Source organism: Oryctolagus cuniculus, chromosome 5 (assembly GCF_964237555.1).
Source record: "Oryctolagus cuniculus chromosome 5, mOryCun1.1, whole genome shotgun sequence".
Classification (NCBI taxonomy): domain Eukaryota; kingdom Metazoa; phylum Chordata; class Mammalia; order Lagomorpha; family Leporidae; genus Oryctolagus; species Oryctolagus cuniculus.
In genome coordinates this window covers 56714136-56726700 of record NC_091436.1, presented here as the reverse complement: position 1 = coordinate 56726700, position 12565 = coordinate 56714136, and positions in this window count along the sequence as shown.

Here is a 12565-nt window from a genome sequence, read left to right as displayed (position 1 = left end):
CAGGTGCTTTTCCTGGTCTCCCATGGGGTGCAGGGCCCAAGCACTTGGGCCATCCTCCACTGCACTCCCTGGCCACAGCAGAGAGCTGGCCTGGAAGAGGGGCAACCAGGACAGAATCCGGCGCCCCGACTGGGACTAGAACCCGGTGTGCCGGCGCCGCTAGGCGGAGGATTAGCCTAGTGAGCCGTGGCGCCGGCCTATTCTCATTTTCAATAATTTCTTGTACCAACAATCAATTGACAAAGAAGGAAGTTTGTCCATGAATGCATACCCTATGACTTTGGCTTGACTTTGAAGTTTATAGTCCAAGTGAGATTATTCTAAAGACTTATTTTTCACTATATTTTGTGATTTTTTTCTCTACTTTTTATTCGCCTTTTTCTTAATGTACATATGATGTGGGTTGTAGACAGTGTTCACTCTTGAACAGAAAAAATTCAATGAAGAGATGAAATCAAGGTACATTACTGCAAGCACATGGTGTTCCTTTGCAAAAACATCCTGCTATCTTTCCAGCGGTTTGTGTATAAAATGTAAACTCATTTCCTTTCCATCAGCCAGCCCTTTCAGCTTAATTAAAATATTCACAAGAGCTAAAATGAGTAATTAGATGTTTCTTAGGTATGTATTGTGCTTCCTTTTTCTATTTCTCTTATGTTTTATCATCCAAAAGAAACAGCTTTTTGTGGGCCCTGATGAAAAAAATTTACATAAAATTTTCCCTGTCCAGTAGCTTGTTACTACTCTAGTTTCCAGAGGGAAATATGCAGAATGGACAGTTTAATAAAACCAGTACCATTTTATATAAAGTGTGGTCCTATGCAGCTGGTTAGCTACATCAGATGACAAAGAACCTGCCAAGATATCTCTTGCTTTTTTTGGCCGTAATTATTGTCTCTTTACTCACCGATGTATCTTGCTGCTCTAGATCTTAAATAAATAGGACAAAATACACACATTCATGTGTGCTTTTCCAGAAATACATTCCCAAGTCCTAGATGAATTATACCTTCTGATGAACTTTAAATCACTCAAGGTAGTCATGGAGCAGTAAAAGGAGAAGACTGATCTTATCTTTGAGAAGTTTTCACAAATTCTGGGGGAGTATTGCTATTGTGTTAATGCTGATGGTGAAGACTGAGAGGGGAGAGGAGTGGAAGAGAGGTTAAAAATGCTTGCTTTGCTTTCAAAGGTGTTCTTTCACATTTTTTATAACTGTGAAAGGTCATATAAACAAAATTTTACACGAATTAAAGAAAATAATTTGTTCCAGAGGTAGAAGTAAATCACTAACACACTCACGCTAAATTTAGGATTTTTTTTCCATAAAGCACACCCTCCCATAAAGCTCGTCTGACTTCCCCATCCTAGATATGACTGTATCTGAACTTACATAGTAATTACTATGAGCTCTAGAGTCAGTCTAAACACCTCTGCAGCTTACATTTGTTACCTACAATATGAGGATAATAATAGCATGTATCACAATGGATATGTAGCCTAGTGGCTAATCACTGGTTACGATTCATTTATGTTTCTGTGGATTCGTTCTGGGAGGAGCGCAGTGGGGGCAAGAAGCATGGAGTCACCACACAGACCCTGGAACTCAAGTGAAAGCGAACCAGAGGTGAGCAGCCCGAAGACTCATTTATTTCATTTGGTATAGCAACTTATATAGCCAAGGCCAGCCAATCTGATCAAGGGGCAATTTATGCCCTAACCAACCACAGCCTGTTGCCAGGCAGGCTCCTTTGCCATGTGGTTTCCAAAGCCATCCAATCACAGCCTGTTGCTAGGCAGGTTCTGTTGCCAGCAGCCATTTTGGCACGGCCTTCTCATTCCATCACACATACATGTTGCAGAATATATATATTCTTTATCAGAGTTCTAGATAACCTATATCAGTTCAATATGCAGATATGGCTCTTGACCCAGTTTCCTCCTAATTCATTCATGGCTTAGCTAATTGGATTTCTGCCACCCACATGGGAGGCCTGGATTGATTTTCAATTCCCAGCTTCACCTGGGGCTTGTGGGCATTTAGGAAATGATTCAGCACAAAGGAGCTCTCTCTGTGCTTCTCTCATACATAAATAGAAAATTTAAAGAGGGTAATAGCATTCATTTGAATGTCCTGTGATAAGAATTGAGAACTAAATGGCTAACACTTTATATGTAATTCACTGTTATGTGTTATTATTATTTACTACTTAGTTCTAGTCTATCTTATAACTAATATGTGGCTATCTAAAATTCTTTTTAAGTTTATTTTTAGATATTATATACATTCAAATAATTGATATATAATATATATGATATATAAAATGAGGGTACTACCAAAAGTTCATGGCACTGCATACCATAGAAATAAATTTCAAATTTTTTTGCAGTAAAATAAGCTTACTTTTTAAAAAACGTTATTTATTTAAATTGCAAGGAGAGAGACAGAGGCAAAGATAACCAGAGAGAGATCCTCTACCTGCTGGCTCACTCCCCAAATGCTGCCAACAGCCAGAAGCCCAAAATTCAACTTTGGTCTTTCATGTTGGGTGGCAGGGACTAAAGCAATCACCTGTGGCCTGTCAGCATGCACACCAGCAAGAAGCTGGAATTTGTAGCAGAACCTAGACTTAAACCTAGGCATTCCAACTTGTGAATCAGGCATCCCAAGTAGCATCTTAACCGCTGCTCCAAATGCTTATCCCAACCTTATCTTTAATTCCATCTTTCCGTGAGCATTTTGAAGTCTCCATAAATAAGTAAACATATAGTTAGTTAAGAGAACTTCCCTGAACTACAGTGCATCTTTCTCTTAGTGCATTCCTCTTACTTTTTGCCACAAATTTAGATTTTTCTAACACTTTCATTGCATTTATATTCCTAGAAATTGCATGTTTTTAAGCTTAGTATTTTGAAGTTTACCTACATAGTACCATACTGCATGCATCCTTTATTTTTAAAAAGTGATGAAGTTTTATTTCTCAATATTTTATTTGCAAGGGTCACATATGTTGCTATCATTACAATAGGTAACTCATTTGCTGCTGTAGAATGTTTCATTTTATGAATATTCTAGAGCTTTTTTTAATCAGATTTCCTATTGAGAGACATTTTGGTAATAGCACTGTTAGAAACATTTTTGTATCTGCTTTTTGCATTAAATGATGTTTTAAATCTTTTCTTATTTTTAAAAGATTTATTTATTTATTTACTTATTTTAAAGGCAGATAGAAGGAGAGAAGGCTGAAGTGATAGCAAGGGACATCTTCCCTCCACTGGCTCACTCCCCAAATGCCTGCACAGCCATGGTTAAACCAGGTCAAAGCCAAGAGTCAGGAACTCCATCTGGGTCATCACATGAGAAGCAGAAACCTGAGGACTTGGCCATCATCTTATACCTTTTCAGGAGCATTAGCAGGAAGCTGGATCTAAAGTGGCAGAGTCACGATTAAAACCAGACACTTACATATGGGATGTGTGTGTCCCAAATAGGGGCTTAACTCACTGCACCACAACACTCATCCTTTTAACTAATGTTTATTTTTTCTATATCCTATCTGCCTAGGTTTTAAATGCCTTTTAGAGTACTCATTTCTCTCAATAGCTTTTATTTTATTTTATTTTTTTATTTATTTATTTTTTTGACAGGCAGAGTGGACAGTGAGAGAGAGAGAGAGAGAAAGGTCTTCCTTTGCCGTTGGTTCACCCTCCAATGGCCGTCGCGGCCGGTGCGCTGCGGCTGGCACAGCACACTGACCAATGGCAGGAGCCAGGTGCTTCTCCTGGTTTCCCATGTGGGTGCAGGGCCCAAGCACCTGGGCCATCCTCCACTGCACTCCCTGGCCACAAGCAGAGAGCTGGCCTGGAAGAGGGGCAACCGGGACAGAATCCGGTGTCCCGACCGGGAGTAGAACCTGGTGTGCCGGCGCCACAAGGTGGAGTATTAGCCTAGTGAGCCACGGCGCCGGCCATAAACAAGAGTGTCAATTTGTTAAGTCAACAACAGGAGTCACTGTGCACTTACTCCTCATGTAGGATCTTTGTCCTTAGTGTGCTGTACATTGAGATTTAATGCTATAACTAGTACTCAAACAGTATTTTTCACTTTATGTTTCTGTGTGGGAGCAAACTGTTGAAATCTTTACTTAATGTATGCTAAACTGATCTTCTGTATATAAAGAGAATTGAAAATGAATCTTGATGTGAATGGAAGGGGAGAGGGAGTGGGAAAGGGGAGGGTTGCGGGTGGGAGGGACGTTATGGGGGAGAAGCCATTGTAATCCATAAGCTGTACTTTGGAAATTTATATTCATTAAATAAAAGTTAAAAAAAATAAAAAAAAACATTATTGTTTGACTACAATCCATTTTCATAAAAACATATCTCTGATAAAATCAAAACTAGATACACTCACACACCAAGGCATTAATTAATTTAAGCAGTCTATTTCCATATTCTGGAATATTTATCTCTTTTCAGGTGCTGTGGTCACATTTAGCCATTTACTCTGTACATTGTAACCCCTTAGTGTATCAGTAATTTAAACTGCAGAATCATGTGCATAGTTAACATAATACTTTTCAATGATACACATGAACACAAACAGGAAAATATATTTAACTTAACTGAATATCCTTTCATTCTTTGTAGACATTGGATGTAGTGTCTTTAGATAATTCAGTATAGCCGTGTTTCAATATGTGTATTATTATTCTTCCCTAACTGATTTATATGGTTAATGCTAGTCTCTACTACCAGATGGTACGTCCCTAGAGCACCAAGACCATTCTTATAATTATGCCCATCCACAGTGTCTGACATAAGTCATGTTTGTTGAATTGAATTGAGTAGTCAGTGGTTATTAAATAATCATTGATTGGTTGAATCCCTGTTTAGCAACTCTTCCTCCTCCTTTCGTTCGCTTAACTCTTGAAGATGATTTACAGCCCTTTAGGATTGCCAGCCAGATCCGGGATGAATTGGGGGAGACATCAGTTGCATCAGAATAAAGAGAAAATAATAAGAAGAAATTGTTCTTGAGATTGAGACTATGAGCAGACAAATTAGGTGGTCACTTTTGGGGTATGATTTGACATACATTAAAATATTCATTTCAAGAAAGTCACCTCTCACCTACCTGCCATATTGTTAAGGATTCCCACTCTTCTGAGTAAAGACAATACAAATTTTGTTGATTATCTAACATGAAAATAATTCCTTTTATAGTGATGATGCTTAAGAAAGGAGGATGCAGAATGGTCAACAAAACTACTCAGAGCACCAAAAAAACTGCTAGTTTCATAATTTTTCTTAGAAATACCTTCTAATAATACAGTTCATTTAATGTATGCTTTCTATATGCCAATTTACTTATTTTCTTTGTAGTATTAACGAACACCTACAATGTTGATGATACCTGTGTTACACATTAGGAAATTAAGACCTAGAAAAATTATTTATCCAACTACTAAATCGTATTTATTCATGCCCAGAAATTTGAGCTTACATTTATGTAACTCTGAACTTTAGTATACCATTAAAGTCCTCCATGTCTGCCTTAACCTGGGCTCTTCTTGAACCACAGTGATTGATAATGTGGTGGGATAATTAGGCAGGAAGTTCTTGACTTTTGTCAATAAAACCATAATCTCATTGTCTGGCTCTGCATGGCTCCTGTATGCATAATAACAAGGCCTATTATTTTATCTCATTTCAGGAGTTCAAGTTCTTCCTCAAGTCTATTATTTGAGGATACACACTTGTGCTTATGGATGAGGCTAGACAGCGACTGGTTTCTCAGGAGTAATGAGACAGCTCATCCCCTTTCTTCACCCTCACTCCTGTGGTCATTGTCTTCTAAGAACATAATTTTTTCTCAAGGTGATTATCTTTCTTATCAATCCATTCTTTCTGGTACCAAAATACCTAGATAATTAGAAAAATTTGAAGAAAACAGTTTTCCTGAAAGATTGCTGGGGATTGTAAGGACATTGACTGTATTATTTTACTATATAGTAAATACCAATTTTTTATTTCATGTAGATTTTGCATTGATTTAACAGAGATGAAAAATAATGCAATTGAATAACCATTAACTGAGATTTTAAATAAAAAAAATTGAATACTATTATTAGTATTCAAAGTCCCCATGTGATCCTTGTTTTTAGGAATATCTTCCTAACTGTCTATTTTGCTGAAGACTGGAGTTTCAACTCAATCTCCTTTCTTCTCTCCATTCCTCCTAATTTCAAGATCATAAACCCTTTGCTTCCTATTTTTGAATAATCTTTTTATATATAAGGACTTTGCTGGGAGCATATGAAAGGCAATAACTAGTAGGATGGATGCGGAGGGCTCAGTTTTCAAAATAGAAACAGAGTAAGGAAAAGATGAGCCTTGCCTAGTGTTAGGGTGGTGATTCTCTTTGGGGGAAGGGTCAATTGTCATTCTTTTCTTGGCCTCAACCCACCTCTCCCATGTGCTGTCAACACTCTCAGACTCAGTTTGCCTTCCTATTGGCCCAGACTTGAGCTTTTCACCCAAGAGATTTTTTCATCTGAGGCTCAAGAATTTGTTGGGAGGTATCCTCTTGCTCATTTATCTACTGTAGGTTTCTTCTGTGGTATACTCTGGATGAGAAAAACTTGGATTGAGTGAGGGCATGTATTTCAGACTTCCACTACATACACATGATAAGCACACTATTCTGCTTTTCCATTCTATTTCCCTCATCCCGCACTACGTTTTGTTTATTTTATTCTAACTCTATTTTTCTTCCATTTTTACTTTCTTCATTAGGAATATCATTCAATCTCACTGTTTTTAATACTATCTATTCATGAACTACTCTGAGACATGTTATCACCTACTTAAATCTTTTCATTGAATTTTAAACTATATCAGCCAGGTTAAAGGAATTCGGGGTCCTATGGCAAGTTGTTAAACTATACTCCTAGAAGTACTTCTGTAAGAATGCATGCAGGACTGCACTGCTTTGCAGTTATGAACTTCATACATTTCACAATTACAACTTTAGGATTTTGGTAATTCTTCCCACTCACACACCTACCCCCTTCCTCCTCCCTTTCTTATTCCACTCTTATTCTTTACTAAGATCTATTTTCAATTAACTTTATGCATATATTATTAATTCTATGTTAAGCGTACAGTTAAATAATTTGTATGAAAGATAAAAAGATAGGGAAAATATAAAGGCAAAGAAAGGAAAATACAATCAAAAGCATAGAATAAAAGGCTGTTCCTCAACAGTCAAGAGTAGGACTGTTGAAGTTATTGCTTCTCAAAGTGTTGCTTACATTTCTACATGTTGCCTTTTAGGTACTCTATTAGGTATCACAGGTCAGGGAGAACAGAGAGAATTTGTCCCTTTTGGACTGGCTTATATCACTAAATATGATGTAGAGATAGGATTAAGTGGTAAAATGACCATATAGATAGGATCAAATGTTAAAGGGATCATATAAATGAGACTAAGAGTTTGGAAACAATAATACACAGAATTAAAAAGGAGTGGAGACTCCAAGATCGGAAGCAGTCCATACAGCAGACTCATAGAATGACCACCACTTTAAGTAGCAGTCCTACCTCAGATCAGCCCTTGAGACATCACAGTCTGGCAGGAAAGCCCAAGGGGAGCATTTTAGGTGTGGAAAGCCAAAACACTATGGCAAAAAATGTCATTCATAAAGGACCTCTGTGGATGAGACCCCAGTGAAAAGAAGTGACCACTGAAGAAGGATATACTTTTCTCTGAAGGGAGGAGAGAACTTCCACTTTGCTTAGGGCCTTGTGGATTCAAAAGCCTTCCATAGCCAAGGTAGCTCATGTCAAGAGCCTTGGGTAATCACTGATGTCATACATAAGAGTGTTATTTGATAAATAAACAAGAGTCACTATGCACTAACTTCCCATGCAGGACCTCTGTCCTCAAAGTGTAGTATCATGAGACTTAATAGCAAAACTTGTTCTCAAGAATCACTTCCTTTTAGTGTATTACATGGAAGATAATATTATATCTCATAAGTTACAGTTATGCCTAAGAGCTCACAAAAGAGGTATCATCCTTGGGTTCCTATTTAAAGACAATTAAGTTCCTAAAAGGAAAGAAGGGGGAGGAAGCAAGGGAAAAGAGGAAGGAGGAAAAAAAAAAAGGCAAAATCACCTTTGAGAAACAATGACATAGAGCAGCTATTGTCTAGACTATTGAAGAACAGATCTCATAGATTTTTTTAATTCAATTCTTTCCTTTTTTATTCTTTTTCTCTCTTTTTTTATTTCTTGGACTAAACAGGAGAGAAAAGAGGAAGGGGGGGGATGGGTTGGAGGAAGGGTATGGTGGGATGAATTACTATGTTCCTATGTTGTATTTACAAGATATATACAAATTAAAAACTGTATCAAGGAATAAAAACTGTACTCTATCTTCAATATGAGTAGACATTTAAATTTTAATGTCTTCAAAACAGAACTGCTAGACTGCTCCTGTCCTGAATTCACTGCTTTAGAGAGAATAGATTGGTCTCTCTATTTGTACCATTGATCCCTTTATTAATTATTATACCAGCAGTTAAAATGATCCTATTCAAAGGTAAGCCAGTTCAGAATATTCTTTACTACTGATAAAAAATGACTTACCAACTTACTCTGACCATAATCTACATCATTACACTGTTGTACAAAGTTGTACCTGATATGCACATTTCACTGCCTTCAACCTCTTTGACTACGTCCTCATAATTTAAGCCAATATATTTCTGGTCACCAAACAGTATAGATTTCTCCTACTCCAATGAGCTATCTCATAGTCTCCTTTCCTAGATAATCACATGACTTGCTTTATTTGCCTCCCCCAAGGCCTTTTTGACTGGTGGTGTAAGATTTCCCAGATCATCCTATATAAAATCACAAATTTGCATTCTTCCACTACTTCCCCTACAATTCTAATTCTTCCTTTCTTTTTCCATTTTATTTATAGCACCTATAATCACTTTACTTATACAACTTTGGCTTACTTTTATTTTTTGCCTTCTTTAATCTCAGCTTTAAGAAAGCAGGATTTGTGTTAGCTTTGCTGACTACTGTAACTTCAGAGTCTTAAACTGTGTCAAGCATGTAGCAGATATTCAACCACTAGTTGCTTAAGGAATTAATAGCTATTTTAGATTATTTAGATGTTAGTAGTCAGTTTAGATTTCATAGCTGAGGATATTGAGGGAAAGGATTTGGTATAATGAAGGTCATTTACATCAACATGCAAGTGTTCTTAATAAACTTATTTACTTAAAGAACTTGGTGAGACATGGATTATTTAAACATTTTTTAATGTTTCAATATCAATTACAATGAATCTTTTATAGCTAGTGTCTTTTTCTATACTATTGTTCTAAATTGGACATTTTTGTGCCGTGTCTTCTTCAGCATAATTCATAACATTGGGCAGAAACATCCCATTGCCTATTTGCTCTCATGCTGGAACTGCTTTAGAAATGAAGGGCATAAGAACTGTAAGTGGGCTGAAGGACTTCAAATCTGGTGCTGATTTTCCACTATCTAATAATATTGCATGATTCGATATTGTCAAAAATTGATGACAAATGAATAGCAGTTTTATTGGCTCAAAACTTCAATGTCTGATTTGACAAGGATTTCTAGGTAGGAAAAAAATTCTTGGTAAGGTTAGTAAAGAGATCATTAGGGGAATTTTTAGGTTGAAATCTTATAAACTCATTTTTTGAACTGTTCGTTCAAACTAATAGTAGGAAAAGATTCAAAGATATTGGTAAGTAAAAGATGAATTTCATGAGTGAGTTTGCAGAAACAAAGAAAGATCTTAAAGATTTTTCCAATTTTGTAAATCATGATCTGGTACTTGAGGCTTCATGAATTTTATCTTCTTTCCATTTTTGTAGTCTACCTTGATGATATTTTCTTATCATTTGAAAAGAACATTTACAAAAATTTTCTGAAGGTTACACTATAAATCTATCCTTGTAATTGCTCTATTTCATTTTTAGAACATCTGGACCATGAAAGAACTGCATACCCTTTTGCATTGTTTCAGCCCCTTGCAGAGTTGCTTGTACAAAATAGAATTTTGGATTTATAACACCAGTTTGTGTAGAGGGACATTGTAAAAAATAGCCATAGGAAAGACACTGTCATACAAATTATAAAAATATTGTCAAGCACTTGCTCAACACATCCTATGAGAAATCCCAGGAGAAATTTATTTCAGTGTTCTGCAATAGGAAAAACTAGGTTTCTTTTGAGAAAATGGTTTGTATTATTTAATTAATACTGTGATACTGTGAATTGAATGATTAGTAGTTTCCCCCCTCTGCTTTGGCCTTATTGGGAACTTATCAAACAGGAGTTGAGTAGGAAAATAGAATCCATTCTATACTACCCAAATATGAAAAATTTTGTTTTGGAGAATGAGATTTACACACTGCTGGGAAATCTGTGGGTTGTGAAGGTTGCCACTATGCAGGAATTAAAATTACAGCAGAAGAGTGAGTGATTCTCAAAAACTCAATAGAAAGTATAGTAGATTTCATGTCTGCCCTTCCTTCCATAGAGTATGGCTTCTTTGTTTGCCTTTGCCTTCCTAACCCACCAGAATTCTCTTTGGCCAAATCACATGGATAATACAGGAATGGAATTTTGTGAAATAAATTTTCAACTTCTGTGCAATACAGAGAAGAGCTTAGAAAAGCTGATGGCAAAGATAAAGTAATAATAGAAATTAACAAAAAAGCCCAACAAATTTTGTTCACTTACTGTAACATAACAAGATCAAATAGTACACAGGATGTGTTCTGATTATGCACTTGAACTCCACATGGTTCACTACCTCTTTATTTATTTTTCTTCTGTATTGTAATTATTTTTGTGAACCATATTAACTCTGTTGGAAAAAAGCATACACAGTTGTCCCTTGATTTCTAAAGGGCATTGGTTCCAGGACTCACCCTCCAGTACCAAAATCCATGGGTGCTCAAGCTCTTTACATAAAATGCTACAGCTTTAGCATATAATTTATGCACATTCCTCTGCATATTTTAAATTATCTCTAGATTACTATAAAACCTAATACAATGTAAATGCTATGAAAATAGTTGTTATATTGTATTTTTTGGGAATAATCACAAGGAAATATCTATACAGGTTCAATACAAACACAGTTATTTTTAATTTTTTGAAATCTGCATTGGTGAACTTTGCAGATGCAGAACTCATTAATACAGAAGCCACAGTTATGGGGTGGGGGCAACTATACTAATAAATAATTTGTTTGAAAAGCAAATGAAAGAGAAGGAACTTTTGAGAAGTGCATTTCTCCAAGAAATCTATATCCATTGAATATGAATAAAGATCTAAAGTAGGTGATAAAGTGCAGACATGTGGTATAGCAACTGAGATACTGCTCAAAATGCCTCATCTCATATCAGAGTGCCTGGGTTCCAGTCTCGGCTCTGCCCCTAATTATAAATTACCACTATTCACACCCTGGAAGGCAGTAGGTGACAGCTCAAGAAGTTGTGTCTCTGTCAGCCCTGTAGGAGATCCAGACTAAGTTCCCTGTTCCGGGCTTTAATCTGTTCCAACCCCAGCTGGTATGCACACTGGGGAGTGAACTGATGGATAGGAGATCTCTGTATGTCTCTTATCACTGTAACTGCTTCCGCTTTCTCTTTCTTTCTTTCTATCTGTATATCTTTCAAAAAATTAAAAATAATAAGAAATAAATGATAAATATCAAACCAAGCAATTGCCGTATCATTCTCTGAAACAGCACCCATTATCTTAGAGAATTTTATCTTTGTTACTGCATTTCTATAAGATTTTCAAAATATGTATTTAAAAAATAATAAGATATTATATAATAAGATATATAAGATGTAATAATAATAAATAAGATATCCATATTTACAAAGTATAATTAAATAATTAAATCTTTACTATAACCAGATTGTTCATATATTTTTAAGTGGTCCTGATTTTTAAAATTTTAAAAATTTGTGTGAATTTATTTTACGTATAAGTAAAACTTTTATAAATAAAACCTACATCTTCTTTAGCAGTCAATAATAAAGCAATTATTTTTCATGCTAATTTGTGGATAGTTATTATAAATTAATGATTCAGTTACAGTGCAATATAGCAGTGCATTTAGAGAAAATTGGATGTACAATTCTTTAAACTTAGCTTAAATATTTTATTTGTTCTTTTAGATTTGCTTCTTTTCTGCATTGTTATCCTGATCCAATGTCTTATTTTACACAGAGTTGCCTAAAAGAGATCTCAAGGTGTCTTTCTTTTCTAGTAGAATAAGTATAATAGTTGGACTATAATAGTTAATATTTCTTCATGCTTGAGAGCCTCTTTTTTCTTTCTTTTTTCCTTTTAAGTTTAAGGCTATAGATCAAATCCTGAGGTTTCCAGAAGCTTGACCTCTGAATGAGTGGGCATTATTGCATGCATTTGATCTCTATAATAGGATTACAGAGTAATGAAATTTAGAGACTAAAAGAGACTGTGAAAG